Source organism: Podarcis gaigeae, assembly GCF_964106915.1.
Source record: "Podarcis gaigeae genome assembly, chromosome: 3".
Taxonomy (NCBI): domain Eukaryota; kingdom Metazoa; phylum Chordata; class Lepidosauria; order Squamata; family Lacertidae; genus Podarcis; species Podarcis gaigeae.
Genome location: NC_139680.1, coordinates 116,686,680 through 116,706,935, shown reverse-complemented (window position 1 = coordinate 116,706,935; position 20,256 = coordinate 116,686,680). Strand labels below are relative to the sequence as shown.

The window sequence follows — 20,256 nt, the reverse complement described above, 5'->3', positions numbered from 1 at the left end:
AGGTGCCTGCTTAGGGAAATCATCCCTCGCTATGGATTGCCAAGGTCCATAGGATCTGATAATGGACCAGCATTTGTTCATGCAGTCCTACAGGGACTGGCAAAAGCGCTCCAGATCAACTGGAAGCTGCATACTGCTTATAGACCCCAGAGTTCTGGTAAGGTAGAGAGAATGAACAGAACTCTAAAGAATCAGCTGTCCAAGCTGACGCAGGAGACCGGGTCTAATTGGGTGGCCATGTTGCCCTTAGCATTGCTCAGGGTCCGCAGTCTCCCTTCAAAGCGGACCCACTTGTCACCCTTTGAGGTTTTGTTTGGGAGACCAGTCCCATATGTTAGAATGTTAACTCCATATGCTAGCCAAGATATGCAATTGAATAATTATGTGCAGTCACTCTCCCAAGTTCTCTCCTGTTTCCACAGGTGGACCCAGGCTCGCACCCCATGTGTGTTAACTGAACCGTTCCATCAGTTCGAGCCAGGTGATGAAGTGTGGGTGAAAGACTGGCAGCGAGCTCCCCTACAGCCTTGTTGGAGGGGACCATACACTGTGCTACTTTCTACACCTACTGCTGTGAAGGTTGCTGGCATCACCCCGTGGGTCCACCATACTCGAGTAAAGAAAGCCATTTCAGACTGGACAGTTACACCAGATCCAGAGAACTCCCTTCGGCTGACTATCTCCAGACGCCTGGTAGACGACCGCTCTGCTGATATCACACCGGAAGCTGATATCTCTACGCACAGCTGAAGAATTGGATGGGAGGGGCGCCCGCGGGCAGTGTCCCCAACGTAGAAACTTGCTCTCCAGCAAATTTAGAGGCACCAGTAGGTCTTTTGGTATTAGGACCAGAACCCCTTGATATAGTCACCCCATGTGTCAGGCTGTTGCAGGGGTGGATATATTCCTGTGGGTGCATGTTAATATATGAAGAGGGAGAGGCCCCTTTTGGATATAATATTTTGGAAAGACAGCACGAGGGCCCAGCCCATCAACAAGGGATTATAGGGAAATTGCTCCATATAGTGGGTGCTTCAGCAGAAAAGTGGAAAGTCACCCCTGAGGCCCGGAGAATAATTGAATACGAATATCAGTGGGCCCTTCAGCGATAAGAAGAAAAGCTAGAAATGACCCCCAAATATTGGTGGGTGGGAGTTATCTCAACCGCCCTTGCCATATGGATGTGCCTTTTCTTTTGCTGGCATGAACGTCACAGGTTCTGCGGGAGGCAACGGTCAAATCCTTCTACCCCCTTGATGATCCTCCTAGTATTCCTCGTTCTCATAGTTGCAGGAGACAAGGAAGGTGCTGCACCTGGTGAACATGGGCAGATGGGGACTAGATTATTGAATAAAACATCACGAGGAGAAAATTATCATAAGATGTGGAAAGACAATATTTATATCAAGGATATGTTTAAGTTCACCACAATGTTAAATCTCTCCAATTGTTGGCTGTGTATGCACATACCACCTTATGCTCAACGGCCAGGTTTGATGCTACATGGAATTCCCATTGATGATATCTACAATGTAAAAAATAGAAAAAACCCTGAAGAAGCTCAGTGGCCACCCGTAAAATTGGCCCTGTCCGAGCCAGCTTTTATTTGTTTAAAATTCTCTGAAGGGTCAACCCCACGAGGGATTTATCCTGATTGCTTATATGTATTGAATTTTGTATTTAATAGGACCTGCTCTGCCTTTGTTAATTATGGAAATACCTCACGGTGTTATCAATCCGATACTAGCGCCAAGTTAATGACTGATATGCACCACCTCCACAAAAGCTCTAGATCCAATTCTTCTGTTCAGCCCCTATTAAATTTCACCCAGGAGTTATGGCACGTAAGCCTCCTGTTTTCACAAGCTTTCAAATGGTCGGAGCAACAACGAAACACCAGTCACCTTCTTCCGGAAGAACTCTGGCTAATTTGTGGCGATGCAGCATTCAAATCTATTCCCCGAGATCTTACTGGAGTTTGTACCCTAGGAGTGGTGGTTCCCCTTTTATATAAGATAGGAGAGTTACCAACATCTCTCAGACTGCGTAACCGCAGGGCAGTGAATACACCCATTAACCACTATGTTGGGACCCAGGTATCGCGGGGCCTACTACCTTCCTTAGGGGCAGCCATGAATTATAGAGATCTTCATTTGCTCGCCAATTGGACAGAAGGGCTATTTAATGATACCATTAAGGCACTAAAGGACCTCAATCAAGAGGTGTCTGCTATGAGGGAGGTCGTTTTGCAAAATCGTTATGCTTTAGATGTAATGTTGGCCTCAAAGGGAGGAGTTTGTGCGTTAGTTCATTCTCATTGCTGCGTGTTTATCCCAGATAATAATGTCAGCATTTCGGCCACAATCGACCACATGGAAACAATGATAGCTGAAAACCCGCTAAAAAATACAGAAGGTGATCCATGGAATTGGTTATATTCTTGGCTCCCCGATGGTGGTTGGATCAGGCATATTATGGTATTGATAGCAGGGCCGCTTATAATCCTTTTGCTTTTCTGCTTCTGTATTCCCTGCTTGATGCAATGTATGCAACATATGATGGAAAAGATGATATCCCGCACGATGGGACCTCGTGTAATTGCTTTTATGAGAGAATATAGACCCTTACCCCAGAACGAATCTAAGTAATAGATTGTTCATAAAAGAGGAGGGAGTGAAGGGAGAAGGAAGGGTTAATAAGGCAAAGAAACTAAAAGCTGTGGTTAGGCAGAAAAACGCAAATGCGTCAGCTCTGTAGGCCAGAAGTTGCTTCCTGTTTTCAGCTCTGCAGACTGGGAGCTGTTTCCTGTTTTTGTGCTATCTATTTTAGAAATGCAAGACATACATGCAGGGCATGAGAAGGATTTCTCTCTACCTTCTCTGTACCATTGTACTTTGTAGGGGTTGCTCTCGAATATTTCCTGCAGTAAATTCCTGTACTAATCCTGTTTTTGCAGTTGCGGCATTACCAAACAATGGGTGTTTGCTAAAGTCAGGCAGGTCAAGAGTCCAGCTTCCTGCCTTACCAGCTAGCCAGAAAATTGCAGCTGTTTGCAAATTTAACCAGCCTGCCAAAGAGGTCTCACTCTGTCTTTTATAACATGCATTTGTTTTCATATTTCAAAACTACAAACCATGTTTGGGTGCCTTGGCAAAAAGGTGGTTTCTAGGGGGATGCATACCCCTAAACATTTTGTGAATCTAGTGGAAGAAACTAATTTTTAAAACTTTCTAGTTTCTTCCACGGCGAATCATCACCATGTTTCCTGCCATACGCTTCCTGTCTTAAGTAATGCAAAGATAAGAAAAGACACGTACAAGCAAGAGGGGAGGGGGAAGTGCTTAGCTAGCAGAAAGACACGTATGAGGAAGTGCTTACCCAGCAGATAGATGTGCCATATAAGGGAATAAGTTGAACATTTGCCAGCTGATTGGGAAAATTTGAGGAAGGAATGGGAGGGGGGGAATGCTCAAAAGGTATAAGAAGGCTTGCTGAAATGTATTCCTTTACAGCCAGTTTGCAGGAGCGATCCTGCTGGCTGTCCTGTGCACAGTTTGCAATAAACTCTTTTCTCCAAAGAAGAAACTTTCCTGGTGCTTTTTGCTCTCTCTCTCTTCGGCACTGGGGACGCGGGCAAACGAATTCCCTGGCAAGGACAAGGTTCAGCCTTCAATGGGGAAAATTCAGCAACACAGTGCATATTTCCCCTAATAGACACACTTTAGTTGGCAATTTTGTCCGATATATACATTTTTATGCAAAGAATTCCCACTAAAGAGATTTCCACTAAAGAAACATCTCTAGTGAGAAAAGTGAGCTTCCTTTGCAAGGCCACAGAAGAGCAACTGTACTCCTCTCCTTCTTCCGCCCCACAATTGGCTGGCAGGTGTCCCTCTGTCTTCTTCCTCTCCATCCCTTACATGGGCAAGCCAGGAGCAGCAAAGAGAAAGCTGCCAGTGTGGTGTAGTGGTTAAGAGCAGTAGACTTCTAATTTGGGGAAGTGGGTTCGCATCTCTGCTCCTCCACATGCAGCTGCTGGGGGACCTTGGGCCAGTCACACTTCTCTGAAGTCTCTGAGCCCCACTCACATCACGGAGTGTTTGTTGTGGGGGAGGAAGGGAAAGGAGAATGTTAGCCGCTTTGAGACTCCTTCGGGTAGTGATAAAGCGGGATATCAAATCCAAACTCTTCTTCTTCTTCTTCTGCCAAGCACAAGTGAAGGATCTTCATGGCTTCCTGACGTGGCAAAGCTGAATGCCAGCTTGTAGGCCAATTGGAGCCCCAAAGGTTGCCAAGAGAGGGCAGGGAGGGAGAGGGAGATTAAATAATTGTAATTTCTTTGGGACGTTGTGTCTTAGGCTGACGTGGAAGAGAACATGGCCAAAATCACATGCCTCTTCCTTCATTCTGGCAGTCATAGCAGTTTTCACCCAAGTGAGATCCCAGTTACAGATCACAAACATTCCTTTCCCTTTTCAACCTAGAAGATGACCAAGTCCCCTTCCCACCCCTGTTTCTGAAGCCGTTTCCTCTACCCGTCCAGCAACACTCAAGGCTGCAATCCTCCCTTAATTTACCTAGGCGCATGCCCCATGGAAACCAACAGGAGTTCCTTCTGAGTGGGCCTGTTTTAGGACTGCACTTTATGATGCCACAACCACAGATGGCACTCCTGCCTAAACCACTGTCCATACAAATACTTTCCTTAAGTCACGTAAGCCAAGCAGGGTCTCAGGGAAGGCAGCAAGGCCACCAGGAGGAGAGGGCCAGGGATGTGCAGCCAGTCAACATCTTGGGAGACCTTCTTGGCTGTGAGTCCTGGAAGCTCTTCTCCCTGCTCACAGGCCTTTTCCCACCTGGGTTGATTCAGCACAGCTGCTAGTTACTCTGCAAAGTCCCAGAGCAAAGGTCTGCAACCTCAGATTCTTTTTTGGAACGGAATGTGGGACACTTTGCATGGAATATGTGGGACCGAATCCTCAGCTGTTCAAGCAAGTTGGAAGGGGGCGGGGGAATCATTGTGAGCAAATGCCCAGCAGCTATTAAAGCTTCAGGATGGACAATTATAGTGAACCCTTATCCAATGAGAAAAACAATGGATGAAACTGCATATTAATCTAAGCATGCAAATAAAGTGTGATTTAAGTATTGGACCAAGAGGAACTTGCCAAACCTCACAGAGTAAAATAACCAAAGACAAGACTGATCCCAGAGCCGGACAAGCCTTGAGGTAGGTGAGGATGTTGCTTCAGGTGGCAGAAGCCCCCAACCAGGCACAATGCCCATGGGTGCCCCTCCTGCCCTGCTGCTTCTGCCAGTGGTGGAGAAGCATCAACATCATCAGCACTGATTTTGGACAAGATCACTGCCATTTGGGGGAATAAGGGTTGTGCTGCCCTAGGCTGATTCTGCTATAGGTGTCTTTTGCAATGGACAAAGTATGAAAACAACCAGCTGTGCAACCAATTAAGCTTGCAATCAAAGGATGATGTATTGAGGAACTACTTAAGTAATCCATGCTTTATGTAACTAATGGAACAGGTAGCTGGTACTCACTGCTCTTTTAGAATGACATTCTGTGTAATAAAAATGTTTCTTTAGAGATACTTTGTACTGCCAGTGGTTGTTTAATTAATGAAAAACATAATTAAGACAACTGGCAAAGGAGAATGTAAGCCGCTTTGAGACTCCTTCGGGTAGTGATAAAGCGGGATATCAAATCCAAACTCTTCTTCTTCTTCTTCTTCTTTCCAGAGCCGCGGGAGACCTAGGTAGGGTATGCCCGGCTCGGGTTAGGAACACTTTGGGTTAAGAACAGGCTTCCAGAATGAATTAAGTTTATCACCTGAGGTACCACTGTATACTGGAATCAAATAAATAATCATCAACTTGTACATACAATTTGGAAAACTTTAGGATGCTTGTCATGATTAACTATTGATTAGTCTGCATGTTTACAATGTCAGAAGTAGAGCTGGCAACTTTGTTTTGTTTTTTAAAAATAATTTTTATTCATTTTCCAAACAAATTTTATACAATCAACAAATTATTTTACACTCATTCTTCAATTTTTGACTTCCCTCAGTTTCTCTGTCAATCTTTCGTAAAATTTCTATTTATTGACGCATTTCTAAACATGATATTGCCTTTCCCAACTCCTTTTCCTCTTACTCTCTTTTTTGCAATATTTCTTACTATCTCACAGAGTCTCTTCAAAACCAACAAGCTTTGTCTGTACATCACATATATTTTTCAGATATTCTGTATATTTCCCCCAGTCCTCGATAAACTTTTGGTCTTTCTGTTATCGAATCTTCCCAGTCAATTTGTCCAATTCTGCATATTCCGTCAATTTCCTTCTCCATTCTTCCATTGTAGGAATTTCTTCCTGTTTCCATCTTTGGGCCAGAAGTATCCTTGCAGCAGTCACTGCATATTGAAACAGTTTACAGTCTCTCTTATTAATTTCGTTTCCTACCATTCCTAATAAAAAGGCCTCTGGTTTTTTAACGAACGTATATTTCAACATCTTTTTCAATTCATTGTATATCATTTCCCATAAGTCTTTCACCCTTTTACACTCCCACAACATATGATAGAAAGTACCTTCTTTTTCTTTACATTTCCAACACTTATTGCATGTTTTATACATTTTGGCCAGTTTAACTGGCGTTATATACCATCTGTAGAACATTTTCATTACATTTTCTTTCAACGCAGTACATGCCGTAAATTTTAAACTTTCATTCCATAATTTCATCCAATCATCATACTGTATATTATAACCAAAGTCCCTTACCTCCACTTGGAATTTTGATTCTTTACCTTCATACCCACACATTTTGCAATCTTTTTTAAACATTTCATTAATCTGAAAGTAATGTAACCAATCGTAAACAGATTCTTTCACCTCTTCATAAGTTTTCATTTTCCATTCCCCCCCCCTCTTGTTACCAATTCTCCATATGTTATTCACCTCCCCCTCATATTAATTTTTTCCACACTCATCACTTCTAATGGTGAAATCCAATGGGGGAGTCTAGGTTCCAACAAGTTTTTATACCTCTCCCACACCTCTGTCAATGATCTTTGGAAGATGTGGTTTTCGAAACCTTTGTGAATTTTTTTCTTCTCATACCATAGATAAGCATGCCAACCAAATCTGTTATCAAATCCTTCTAAATCTAACAACTCTCCATTCTCTAATTTAATCCATTCCTTTATCCAACAGAGGCAAGATGCTTCATAATATAATTTCAAATCTGGCAGTGCGAAGCCACCTCTTTCTTTTGCGTCTGTTAATAACTTAAACTGAATCCTTGGCTTCTTACCCTGTCAGATATATCTTGAAATTATTTTTTGCCATTCTTTAAAAATTGATGCCCCCTTGATTATCGGCAGTGATTGGGAAAGGAATAACATCTTGGGTAGCACACTCATTTTTATCGTAAATATTCTCCCCCAAAAGGACAATTTCAGTCTTCCCCACACCTCCAAATCCCTTTTTATTTGATTCCACATAGGTAAATAATTGTTTTGAAACAAATCAATGGTCTTGGGGGTTAACCATATTCCTAAATACTTCACTTTATTCACCACTTCTATCTCTGTCCTTTGTTGTATTTCCTCAATTAATTCTTGATTCATATTTTTAGCCATAATTTTCATCTTTTTTTTGTTGAGATAGAATCCTGCAACTCGTCCAAATTGTTCTATTTCTTCTAAGATTCTTTCAATACTTTCCACTGGTTCTTCTACTGTCATTACCAAGTCATCTGCGAATGCTTTAACTTTGTATTCATTTTTCCCTGTAGACACCCCTTTTATATCTTCATTTTTTCTTATTGATTTTAGCAAAACTTCCAGCACCGTAATGAATAATAATGGCGACAGTGGGCAGCCCTGCCTTGTACCCTTGGTTATTTTAATATTGTCTGTAGTATAGTTATTTACTATCAACTTCGCTTTCTGTTCTGTATATATTGCCTTTATCCCATTATAGAATTTCTTACCCACTTCCATATACTCCAGATTTTTTAATGGAACTTTTTAAAGTTCCATGATATATTATCGAAGGCCTTTTTAGCATCCACGAAAATTAAAATAGCTTGTTTTTCGTTCCTGGCATTCAGATATTCCAATATATTTATTATGTTTCTTATATTATCTTTCATCTGTCTGCCAGGAAGAAAACCCGCTTGATCCTTATGTATAAAATTCTTGCAATACTTTTTTCATTCTCTTTGCTAATATACTCGCTGGCAACTTTGAGGGAATTTCTGGAGAAGAACCTGGCAAGTACTTCGAAGGAACCAGGTGGCGCTGTCCATAAAAAAGCAAAATACTGCTGAATTGAGGATGTGTCTGGACTATAAGAAGGTGAACAAAATAATGTTGACAAACTGCTATCTTCTACCACAGATTGGGGATTTGTTGGAAAGGATGAGGCCAGCGAAAGTCTTCAGAGAGTTGGATTTGAGGGGGGTGTAAAACTCAATTTGAATAAGAGAGGGAGATGAGTGGAAAACTATATTTTCCACAAGGTATGGCAGATTCAAGTATTTTGTCATGCCCTTTGCATTCCAGTCAGGAGCAGCAACGTTCCAATATTTCATCAGCTACATACTCAGACTCCTGGTGGACTGTTTTGATAACAATTTGATTTATTCAGAGAATCAAGAACAGCATATACATCCTATGAAAGATGTGCTTCAGAGGTGGTGAGAACACTGGCTGTATGCCAAGTTGGAAAAATGACAGTTCCACGTTCAACAGTAGATTTCCTGACATGTCTCCCCCTGTTTGTTGATTCACCCTTAGAGTGGTGTGGTGGCTCCACTCTCAGCGGACCTCTGAATCTCTTTGTTGTTTAGGCTGATACACCTTTGCTTTCACCCTGTTTTACATCTTCCTGCTCCTCCTCACACTTCTCTCTCTTGGAGCTTTGCTCCATTTTGAGTGTTACACTTGCATTACGAATGTTATGCTGAGGACTGTCTTTTTTTCCTATTTATTTTGCCTTTTTGTTTTTGAGGCACTTTTTTGGAATTGTTTTTCTGACTGTTTGGAACCCAGTTCAGCTATTGATTGATTGATTGATTGATTGATTGTGGGTTTGCAGTACATTGTTGATTGTTTTCACTTTATGGAACAATGGTCTCATTAGATAGTAAAATTCATGTTAAATTGATGTTTTAGGAGTGTGGGAGTCATACAGCTAAGAGGGGAGTGTCAAGCCTTGACCGGATGAGGTAACAGGAGACTTTGAAAAAACGGCCATGCGGCTGGGAGAACAAAGGAGATAATAAAAAGCTGCCGGAGGAGAAAGGCTGAAAGGACCAGCTCTCCAGCATTATGAAAATACTCGCTGCCTCATTGTGTCTTTTTTCTATGCTATGCTAAGCACCAATTGACTGGCTGGTTCCAACATAGGAGTTGTTTTTAAAAGTCTGGAATGGATTGATCCATTTTGCATTAATTTCTATGGGAAAGCGCACCTTAGTTTTGGAACGCTTTGGTTTTGGAACGCACTTCCGGAACGGATTAAGTTTGAGAACCAAGGTACCACTGTATAGCCATTCAGCTAAGTACCCACCATTTACATCTTAAAAGAGTGAGCTCTGTTGCCATAGAGAGGAATGGATGTGCATTCTCTTATCTCACCCGACTGGATGCCATGGGATCCTAGGATGAAGAATTCTTCCTGGTAGGCACATGTGCATGCAATTATGCCTAATAAAGTGTAATGAGTGTGCTTTGTGGAGCTAGTTTCTGTAAAAGCCTGGGCTACTTCCCATCCTGTAATCCTGTGGCTGGAGGGGCCTAGAATCTATAAGAGGAAACTTCCAGATCTGATCTGTTCAGTTTAATAACCCCAAAATTCAAAGACCTGTGAATTTGAAAAGATGACTATATTTCAATTGGCATACTTTTTCGAAGAGTGCAACTCAGTTTGGTTATCATTTAAAGGGAAACTGATCAGAATTTCTTCTCCCTCTCATTCCACCCTCCATATTTTGTCACTCTTCATTTTCCACATTGTGGTCCAGTCCTACTCGCTAGACTGTTTTGAGAGATCCTCACCCCCTTTTAGTTTTCCTTTATAATGACGTCTTAGGCCTCTGCACAACCATGCCTGCTGAAACAACCGTCTCATGGATGTAAGGTGCCATTTTGGCTTCATTTGCAATAGCACTCATGCTTAGAAATGAAAAAACAGAGGTGAAATGGCTTTTGGATCTGCTTTTATTGCAAGGCACAAGCTCATGTGAGCCTTGAAACTGCTGCTTTTTTCAATCTGGTTGCTTTGAAGAAGAAGTCCCTAACTGGGGATCAAGCGGGATCCAGCGGCTCTCAAAGAGAGGGAGCATCTTCCACTTTTCAAAGGCATCTATCACTCCTCCAGTCTAAAACATAGAAATCAGCAACAAAAAGATAACAGTTAAGTCAGTTTCATAGCAAAGTGACCATGTTGCTAATTTCTCTGCCAGGACCCAAGACAAAAGTCTACTGCCTCAGGTTCTTTCTTTAAAAGATAAAATAAGAATATAGCTGCTTGGAATTGAAAGTGGGAGATTTGCATGGAATGTATGGCATGTGAAACTGAGTTAATCTGAAATGGTGGAGGGCAGGACACCACACAGTGTAAGTGCCCAACATCTGTTAAAGCTGCAGAATAGACATCCCTTAGGCACTGAGATAAACAATGGATGAAACTGCACAACAAATTAAATGTCCCCATACGGTGTGGTTTAGGGATTTGTCAAAGGCGAACTGACATAAGCTCACAGGGCAAAGGGGCCAAAGACAGCTGGACCAGCCATGAGGCAGGTGAGGACCCTGCTTCTGGTGGCAGAAGCCCCTCAGACAACAAACCCATTGGTGCCCCTCCTGCCCCGCTGGTTCTGCCTGTGAGGACAGAACCCGGCACCATCTTGCTTAAAATGGGCAACAATGGTATTGCCGCTTCTGTGCCTGCAACCAACAGGGTATGGTGTGTGTCAGCGGCAGATCAGGCCATGGCAGGAGAAGCAGGTAGATGGGCTTAGGAGCCATGCCGGCAGAATGGCAAATCACCAATTAGCATTTTGCATCAAGCGACAAAATGGGATGTTCCACCCTTGGCTCATTCTGTCATAGGTATTTTTATTTTTATTTTTGCAATGGAGCAATTGAGCTTGCAGGCAAAGGATGATCAGTTTAGGGGATGCTGCATTGGGTACTTAAAATTATCAATCCAGAGGGTAATGGGAGAGGGGCAGGAGTTATAATTCTCATTTGGTCAGCTGAAATTACCTTCTGCAACAGTTAGGCAATACGGCGCACCTTCCAATTTTTTCATAATTTCTGGCACAACGTCTACGGTAGCAAAAACCTCCGGCTTCACCGCATTCAATAGCATTGGTAGGTCCCTCATCCGCTGATCCTGTGCAAAGAGAGAAACAAACATATGTGGGGAGAAGGAATTTAATTCACAACTGGATGAAAGAGAAGAACAACTCCACAGCCCTTTGAACAAGAGAGGCTCTGTGATGCTCTGGGTGCTGTGGCATCCCAACTCCTACCCCCCACCCCGCCAGTGGTGCCCTCTCTGAGGCTCAATTAAAAGAAGAGGAAAACTTAAAAGAAAGGAGGCTGACTGAAGAAAGCAGTTGAGACGGACTTCAAAGGCTAAAGGAAGGAAGCAGTGGGACGCTGACTTCAAACTTCAACTTCAAAGGAAACTTGTAAAGAAACCTATTGTTCAAGTTACAGTATACAGTAACACCACAAAATACCTAATAAGAATAAAAAGGCACTGAATAGCCCCCCCAAAAAAACCACATAGTTAAATCTTTTAAGAAGAAGATGGCTCATTTCTTCTCAGAGAAAAAAAAATCTGTAGATGCAAGATGCACACCCGACTGCAATACGCATGACCACGAACTTCTTGAAGAATCAGCAGGATTCAAAGCTGTTGCCAGGCAACAGTGAATACAGGTCGGCAATTGGTGAACTCTTGTATCTAGTTACCACATGTAGACCTGACTTAGCAAATGCTGTGGGGATTTTTAGTAGAAAAGTGAATTCTCCCACTGAGCATGATTGGGCAGGTGTAAAAAGGGTGGTGCGGTACCATGAATTGTAAGTTAAGGTTACCAGCTGTCAGAAACCCTAAGTTGGTTGGGTATACTGATGCAGATTGGGCTGGGGACAATGCTCAGTATAAATCCACAGGTGGATTTGTTTTTATGTTTGGGGATGGACCTGTTGCATGGGGTAGTTATAAACAGAGCTGTGTAGCATTGTCTTCCACAGAATCAGAGTACATTGCAGCGACAGATGCATGCAGAGAGGTTGCCTGGCTCGATCGACTCATCAAGGACTTTGGGTTGGTGAGAAAGGAACCTGTCAGCTTGCTAGAGGACAATCAGAGTTGCCTGAAGCTGACACAGAGTGAGAAGTTCTATGTGAGGAAAAAACATATTGGCGTGAAGTACCATGATGTACGTGAGTTGATCCAGGACAGACTTATGGAACTATCTTACTGCCGCACCAAGGAGATGACTGCTGACATCCTGACGAAACCCCTGCCAAGAGAGTTTCCAGAACCTACATGTCAAGCTGGGACTCTGGGTGGTTGAATAAAGTTATTTATGTTTGTGCATATTGTGTTGCCTGAGAAGGGGTGTGTGGGGTGTGAAACACAAAGCAGTCAAATACAACATTCCTAGAGTGGACATGTTTACACATGAGAAGGGATGTTTGTCCAGCCAGTAAATAAACTTCCTGTTTCCTCCTGGGCTGGGACAAACTCCCGTTCTTGTGTCCTGCTGGCTTCACTGACATTGGGAGCTTTCCGCCATTGTATAATTTTTACAGAAGGGAAATTCAGCTTGGCAAATGAGATTCAAACAAGTGGCCAGAGCAGGTGATCATTTCTCCTCCGCATGCCCTGCCCCTCTCATAGCATTTTCTGGACAGATCATTTTGAGGAGCCTCTGATCTGAGTAGCTTTAGGCTACCACCCTGAATGGACATCCCTTCTTGGATTTAGGCTAAGGGACCCAGTGAACTGAGAAAATAGCTTCATTACATATAACTTGGAAAAGGTTTATGATGATCAATAGGTTTCTTTACAAGTTGATGATAATTGATTTGATTCCAATTTAACCTCTTTAATACAACATTTATCCACTGCTAAAATCCATTTGACTTTTCCATTAAAACTTTCTTATATCCTCCATTATGAAAAAACCTCATCAGTACAAACTCATTTCTCCTCTCTTTCTCCCTCCCTCCCTCCCTCCCTCCCTCCCTCCCCCTCCCTCCCTCCCTTCTGTGTCTTAGAGCCATTCTATTTCTTCAGAAACGGAAATAACCAAAACAAAACTCATTATAGTCATTATATAGGTTGGTTATACAGCCTGCAAGATTTACAGCTCATTCTAGCCATTGATGAGCATTGTCCTTGGTTTCCAGCAGAGGGCACATGGGAGCTAACACAATGGGATAAGATTGGAGCACATTTTCATGGACATCTCAGTTTTGGTGTTTGAATTTTAAATGCTTAGTGTAAAATTCGTTATGCTATGGGCTCTCTATCACCAAAAAATATCTCCATGGCTACATTGCCAAAACAACCTTCAGCTTCATTAATTCAGCATGCTGCTATGCCATGTGTTCCAGCACTTGTTTTGCCAGCAGCCCCAGACCCCAAACCTCCAGATTACAGTGCCTCACCAGAGGACCCAATCCTGCAAAAATACAGTGGTCTGGCTGGAAATGACCCTGCTCTTTCAGCAGCAGAACAAGCTACCCCTTTTCAACGTGCAGTACTTGCCTGTTCCTTATCACAGGATACCATGGCATTCCCTGTTATTGTGCCCCCTACTGGTGCTCCAGCAGGAACTCAAGCCCAGCACCAACCTTTTGACTTTAAAATCTTGAAAGAGCTTCAATTGTCAGTTAGGACAAATGGACTGCAAGCTCCATTTACACAAGCTCTTTTGGAAGCCACATTAGCCCAGCTATTGGTTCCAGATGACATCAAGCTTTTGGCACGTACGGTTTTACCCCCATCAGCAGGTGTATTGTTTGCCCATGAATGGGAAATCGCCTGTCGTGCTTATGCTCCTGCTTTACTGCAACAAGCAAGAGGGAATAATCCTAATCTTACCCTCGCAGATGTAATGGACGCTATGATGGGGTGTGGGCCCTTCGCTCAGGCCTCAGTACAAGCCACACTGCTGCAGATCTTATTAAGGGATACTGCTCTTGCTGCTCAACAAGCAATGAGAAAAATCCCGGAACCCACCAGTGTTCAGTCTAGGTGGGGTTCAATCAGACAAGAACCTAGAGAATCATATTCTTCCTTTATGGACAGGCTGATTACAGCAGTGAGTAGACAAATTGAAAATCCTGAAGCCAAACAAATAATTATCAAACAATTGGCCTTTGAAAATGCAAATGAGGATTGTAAGGTTGCGTTGCGCCCGATAATACACAATCCTACCACAGACACAGCAGCTATGCTTCGCATTTGTCAGTCTGTAAGTACAGCCACCCACAAGGCTCATCTGCTGGCGGCAGCGTTAAATAAAAACCAGCCTGTAGCCACCGATAAAACATGCTTTCAGTGATTGAAGAAGTTGAGTGGGACATGCAGGGCAAGGAGATTTCAAAGGTGAAACAAAGGACTCTTTGCTTACTTGAAGGAAGGGCAATCTTCACATGGTCTCTTGTCCTTTTTCTCATTCTTGCAATCATCATCCTCATCCTTTTTCCTTTTTTAACTGGACTTAACTTTCAGGGGTCTTTTACATTTACCTTTTAGTCCTCAACTATTCAAACAAGATGGAGGGGAGAAAATCACAGTGAGCAAATGCCCAGCAGCTATTGAAGTTTTAGGATGGACAGTGATGGTGATCCCTTTCCACTGAGATAAACAATAGATGAAACTGCAATTAATCTAAACAATCAAATACCATGTGACTGAAGAATTTGATTAAGAGGAATTCACAAAACTTCACAGAGCAAAGCAACCAAAGACAGAGCTGATCCCAGAGCCTTGAGGCAGGTGAGGATACTGCTTCAGGTCGCAGAAGCCCCCAACCAGGCAGAATGCCCATGGGTGCCCCTCCTGCCCTGCTGCTTCTGCCAGTGGAGGAGAGGCACCAGCATCATCAGCACTGATTTTGGGCTGCCATTTGGGTTAATACGGGATGTGCCGCCCTAGGCTGATTCTGCCATAGGTGTCTTTTGCAATGGACAAAGTATGAAAACAACTGGCTGCGCAACCAATTAAGCTTGCAATCAAAGGACGATGTATTCAGGGACCACTTAAGTAATTTGTGTAACGAATGGAACAGGTAGCTGGTACTCACTGCTCTATGAAAATGATATTCTTTGTAATAAAAAGGTTGCATTAGAGATACTTTGTACTGCCAGTGGTTGTTTAATTAATGAAAAACATAATTAAGTAAATGTTGCAGGCTGTATAACCCACCTATATGATGACTATAATGAGTTTTGTTTTGGTTATTTCTGTTTCTGAAGGAATAGAATGGCTCTAAGACACAGAAGGGAGGGAAGAGGGAGGGAGAAGAGATGAGTTTGTATCGATGCAGTTTTTAATAAAGTTTTAATGGAAAACTCTCGTGGATTTTAACAGCAGACAAATGCTATATTAAAGGAGGTTAAACTGGAATCAGATAAATGATCATCAACTTGCATGAAAGTGGTCCCTGAATACATCGTCCTTTGATTGCAAGCTTAATTGGTTGCACAGCCAGTTGTTTTCATAATTTGTCCATTGCAAAAGACACCTATGGCAGAATCAGCCTAGGGTGGCACTTCCCGTATTGCCCCAAATGGCAGTGATCTTGTCCAGAAATCAGTGCTGATGATGCTGGTGCTTCACCTCCACTGGCAGAAGCAGCAGGGCAGGAGGGGCACCCATGGGCATTGTGCCTGGTTGGGGGCTTCTGCCACCTGAAGCAGCATCCTCACCTGCCTCAAGGCTTGTCCGGCTCTGGGATCAGCCTTGTCTTTGATTGCTTTGCTCTGTGAGGTTTTGCCAATTCTTCTTGGTCCAATCCTTAAACCACACTTTATTTGCATGCTTAGATTAATATGCAGTTTCATCCATTGTTTTTCTCATTGGATAAAGGATCGATATAATTGTCCATCCTGAAGCTTTAATAGCAGCTGGGCATTTGCTCACTGCAATTTTCTTTACCCCACCTTGCTTGAATAGCTGAGGATTCGGTCCCATATATTCCATGCAAAGTGTCCCACATTCAGTTCCAAACGCCTTTACTAAAATAAATAAAAAAAGAATCTGAGGTTGCAGACTTTTGCTTCGGGACTTTGCAGAGTAACTAGCAGCTGAGCTGAATCAACCCAGGTGGGAAAAGGCCTGTGAGCAGGGAGAAGAGTTTCCAGGACTCACAGCCAAGAAGGTCTCCAAGATGTTTAAGGTCGTTGCCTTGACTGGCTGCACATCCCTGGCCCTCTCCTCCTGGTGGCCTTGCTGCCTTCCCTGGGACCCTGCTTGGCTTACGTGACTTAAGGAAAGTATTTGTATGGACAGTGGTTTAGGCAGGAGTGCCATCTCTGGTTGTGGCATCATAAAGTGCAGTCCTAAAACAGGCCCACTCAGAAGGAACTCCTGTTGGTTTCCATGGGGCATGCGCCTAGGTAAATTAAGGGAGGATTGCAGCCTTGAGTGTTGCTGGATGGGTAGGGGAAACGGCTTCAGAAACAGGGGTGTTAAGGGGACTTGGTCATCTTCTAGGTTGAAAAGGGAAAGGAATGTTTGTGATCTGTAACTGGGATCTCACTTGGGTGAAAACTGCTATGACTGCCAGAATGAAGGGAGAGGCATATGATTTTGGCCATGTTCTCTTCCACGTCAGCCTAAGACACAACGTCCCAAAGAAATTACAAATATTTCATCTCCCTCTCCCTCCCTGCCCTCTCTTGGCAACCTTTGGGGCTCCAATTGGCCTACAAGCTGGCATTCAGCTTTGCCACGTCAGGAAGCCCTGAAGATCCTTCACCTGTGCTTGGCTGTTCTCTCTTTGCTGCTCCTGGCTTGCCCAGGTAAGGGATGGAGAGGAAGAAGACAGAGGGACACCTGCCAGCTAATTGTGGGGCGGAAGAAGGAGAGGAGTACAGTTGCTCTTCTGTGGCCTTGCAAAGGAAGCTCACTTTTCTCACTACAGATTTTTTTTAGTGGAAATCTCTTTAGTGGGAATTCTTTGCATAAAAATGTATATATTGGGCAAAATTGCCAACAAAAGTGTGTCTATTAGGGGAAATATGCACTGTGTTGCTGAATTTTCCCCATTACGCCCATCATTGCTATGCAATTCCTCCTAATATAACCCATATTTCCATGCTATTATTCTTTTTCCTGTACATTTTATAAACACATTGTTTTTAGTCGTTTAGTCATGTCCAACTCTTCGTACCCCCATGGACCAGAGCACGCCAGGCACTTCTGTCTTCCACTGTCTACCGCAGTTTGGTCAGATTCATGTTTGTAGCTTCGAGAACACTGTCCAACCATCTCATCCTCAGTTGCCCCCTTCTTCTTGTTCCCTCAATCTTTCCCAACATCAGGGTCTTTTCCAGGGAGTCTTCTCTTCTCATGAGGTGGCCAAAGTATTGGAGCCTCAGCTTCACGATCTGTCCTTCCAGGGAGCACTCAGGGCTAATTTCCTTAAGAATGGATGTGTTTGATCTTCTTGCAGTCCATGGGACTCTCAAGAGTCTCCTCCAGCACCAGAATTCAAAAGCATCAATTCTTCGGCAATCAGCCTTCTTTATGGTCCAGCTCTCACTTCCATACATCACTACTGGGAAAACCATGGCTTTAACTATACGGACCTTGGTTGGCAAGGTGATGTCTCTGCTTTTTAAGATGCTGTCTAGGTTTGCCATCGCCTTTCTCCCAAGGAGCAGGCGTCTTTTAATTTCGTGACTGCTGTCACCATCTGCAGTGATCATGGAGCCCAAGAAAGTAAAATCTCTTACTGCCTCCATTTCTTCCCCTTCTATTTGCCAGGAGGTGATGGGCCCAGTGGCCATGATCTTCGTTTTTTTGATGTTGAGCTTCAGACCATATTTTGCGCTCTCCTCTTTCACTCTCATTAAAAGGTTTTTTAATTCCTCCTCACTTTCTGCCATCAAGGTTGTGTCATCTGCATATCTGAGGTTGTTGATATTTCTTTCAGCAATCTTAATTCCGGCTAGGGATTCATCCAGCCCAGCCTTTCGCATGATGAATTCTGCATATAAGTTAAATAAGCAGGGAGACAATATACAGCCTTGCCATACTCCTTTCCCAATTTTGAACCAATCAGTTGTTCCATATCCAGTTCTAACTGTAGCTTCTTGTCCCACATAGAGATTTCTCAGGAGACAGATGAGGTGATCAGGCACTCACATTTCTTTAAGAACTTGCCATAGCTTGCTGTGGTCAACACAGTCAAAGGCTTTTGCATAGTCAATGAAGCAAAAGTAGATGTCTTTCTGGAACTCTCTAGCTTTCTCCATAATCCAGCGCATGTTTGCAATTTTGTCTCTGGTTCCTCTGCCTCTTCTAAATCCAGCTTGCACTTCTGGGAGTTCTCGGTCCACATACTGCTTGAGCCTTCCTTGTAGAAGTTTAAGCATAACCTTGCTAGCGTGTGAAATGAGTGCAATTGTGCGGTAGTTGGAGCATTCTTTGGCACTGCTCTTCTTTGGGATTGGGATGTAGACAGATCTTCTCCAATCCTCTGGCCACTGCTGAGCTTTCCAAACTTCCTGGCATATTGAGTGTAGCACCGTAACAACATCATCTTTTAAAATTTTAAGTAGTTCAACTGGAATACCATCACTTCCACTGGCCATGTTATTTACAGTGCTTGTTATTTTCTTGAACAGAGCTCTGGTTCTTCCCATTCTGTTGTTTTCCTCTATTTCTTTGCATTGCTCGTTTAAGAAGGCCTTCTTGTCTCTCCTTGCTATTTTTTGGAAATCTGCATTCAATTTCCTGAATCTTTCACTATCTCCAACCACATTTTGCTTGCCTTCTCTCCTCCGCTATTTGTAAGGCCTTGTTGGACAGCCACTTTGCTTTCTTGCATTTCCTTTTCATTGGGATGTGTCAGGGAACTGCCATCAGAGCCAGAGGCGGAGGGAAGGCTCCAGAGGGATGCCGGAGAGGGTCCCAGTAGGGAGAGAGGCAGCCCATCTGCTGGGGAAGGAAATCAGCGTAGCACCAGTGGAGAAGGGGGGCAGATGGGGGAATCGGTGAGGGGGCTGCAGGACTCCTCGCCAGAGACCAGCGGGGAGAGCACGGGTCCTCCGCTGCCCACACCCTCCCTGCGCAGAAGACTTCCGCGCAGGGAGAGTAGGAGGAGACTAGGCATCAAAGAACTTCTTTTATGGAAGAAGTTCAAGAAACGCCCACTGACGGATTCTGCCAGCGATTGAGACAGCCACGGGTGAGAGGCTGTCTAGACAGAAAGGGTTCACCCAGGTAACCTAGCCAGGAGTGGTGACAACTTACGCACGAGCAACCCCTAGAACCATTACAGCAATCCGTCAGTCACCGACGTAGCTTGTGCGCAGCCCCAGAGAGGCAGCATGATGAGCCAAACCAGGACAGCCAGAGAGATGGAGCAAGCAGCTGAAGTGCGAAGTCTTTTAGAGAGGAATCGAGACTTGGAACAGCATGTAGCTCTCCTGACGGCACGGCTGGATGAAGGACGGGCTCAGGATGCGTAGGTCAGACCCACCCCCATCGCAAGGAAAGTACCGGGGCTGGTACACAAGTTTGGGGGGAAACCCCAGGACTACAATGTGTTTCGAACGGAAATAGAGTATGCTTTGGAACTGCAGAATAATGACTTTGCTGATGATGGGGAGAGGGTAGCTTACATTGTGGGGCATCTGGAGGATGGGGCGCGTGAATGGATCAGGCCCCTAATGGCGACGCAAAATGATGCCTTGAAGGACCTTAAGAAATTCTTCCAGGCAATGAATGCGATGTATTCCAGCGAAGTGGAGCAAAGTGTGACTCGGCGGGAACTGATGGGGTGCAAGCAGGAGAGCCAGTCAGTTAGAGACTATTGGTCGCGCTTTGCCATGTTGATCCACCGGCTCGGCTGGCATCTGGACTCTGCACCGATACAAATGTTGTTTGAGGAGAGTCTGTCCCCCGAAGTGAAAGACGAGTTGTCCCGCACGCCCCACCCACAGTCGATGGATGAGCTGACTAAG

General features: G+C 43.9%; 2 long non-coding RNA genes across 2 annotated transcripts in view; one reads left to right on the top strand and one right to left on the bottom strand.

Annotated features, from left to right (window-relative positions):
* LOC310842112 overlaps nucleotides 1–20,256 on the top strand; it is a 94,172-nt gene that overhangs the window by 39,435 nt on the left and 34,481 nt on the right. The window lies entirely within an intron of this gene.
* The window catches only part of LOC310842176, a 33,086-nt gene continuing 23,120 nt past the window's right edge, over nucleotides 10,291–20,256 (bottom strand). The window contains exons 2-3 of the long non-coding RNA XR_014562966.1: nucleotides 11,296–11,425; nucleotides 10,291–10,406 (exon numbers count right to left, since the gene is read on the bottom strand). This is a non-coding gene — a long non-coding RNA (uncharacterized lncRNA). The remainder of the gene's footprint in view (nucleotides 10,407–11,295; nucleotides 11,426–20,256) is intronic.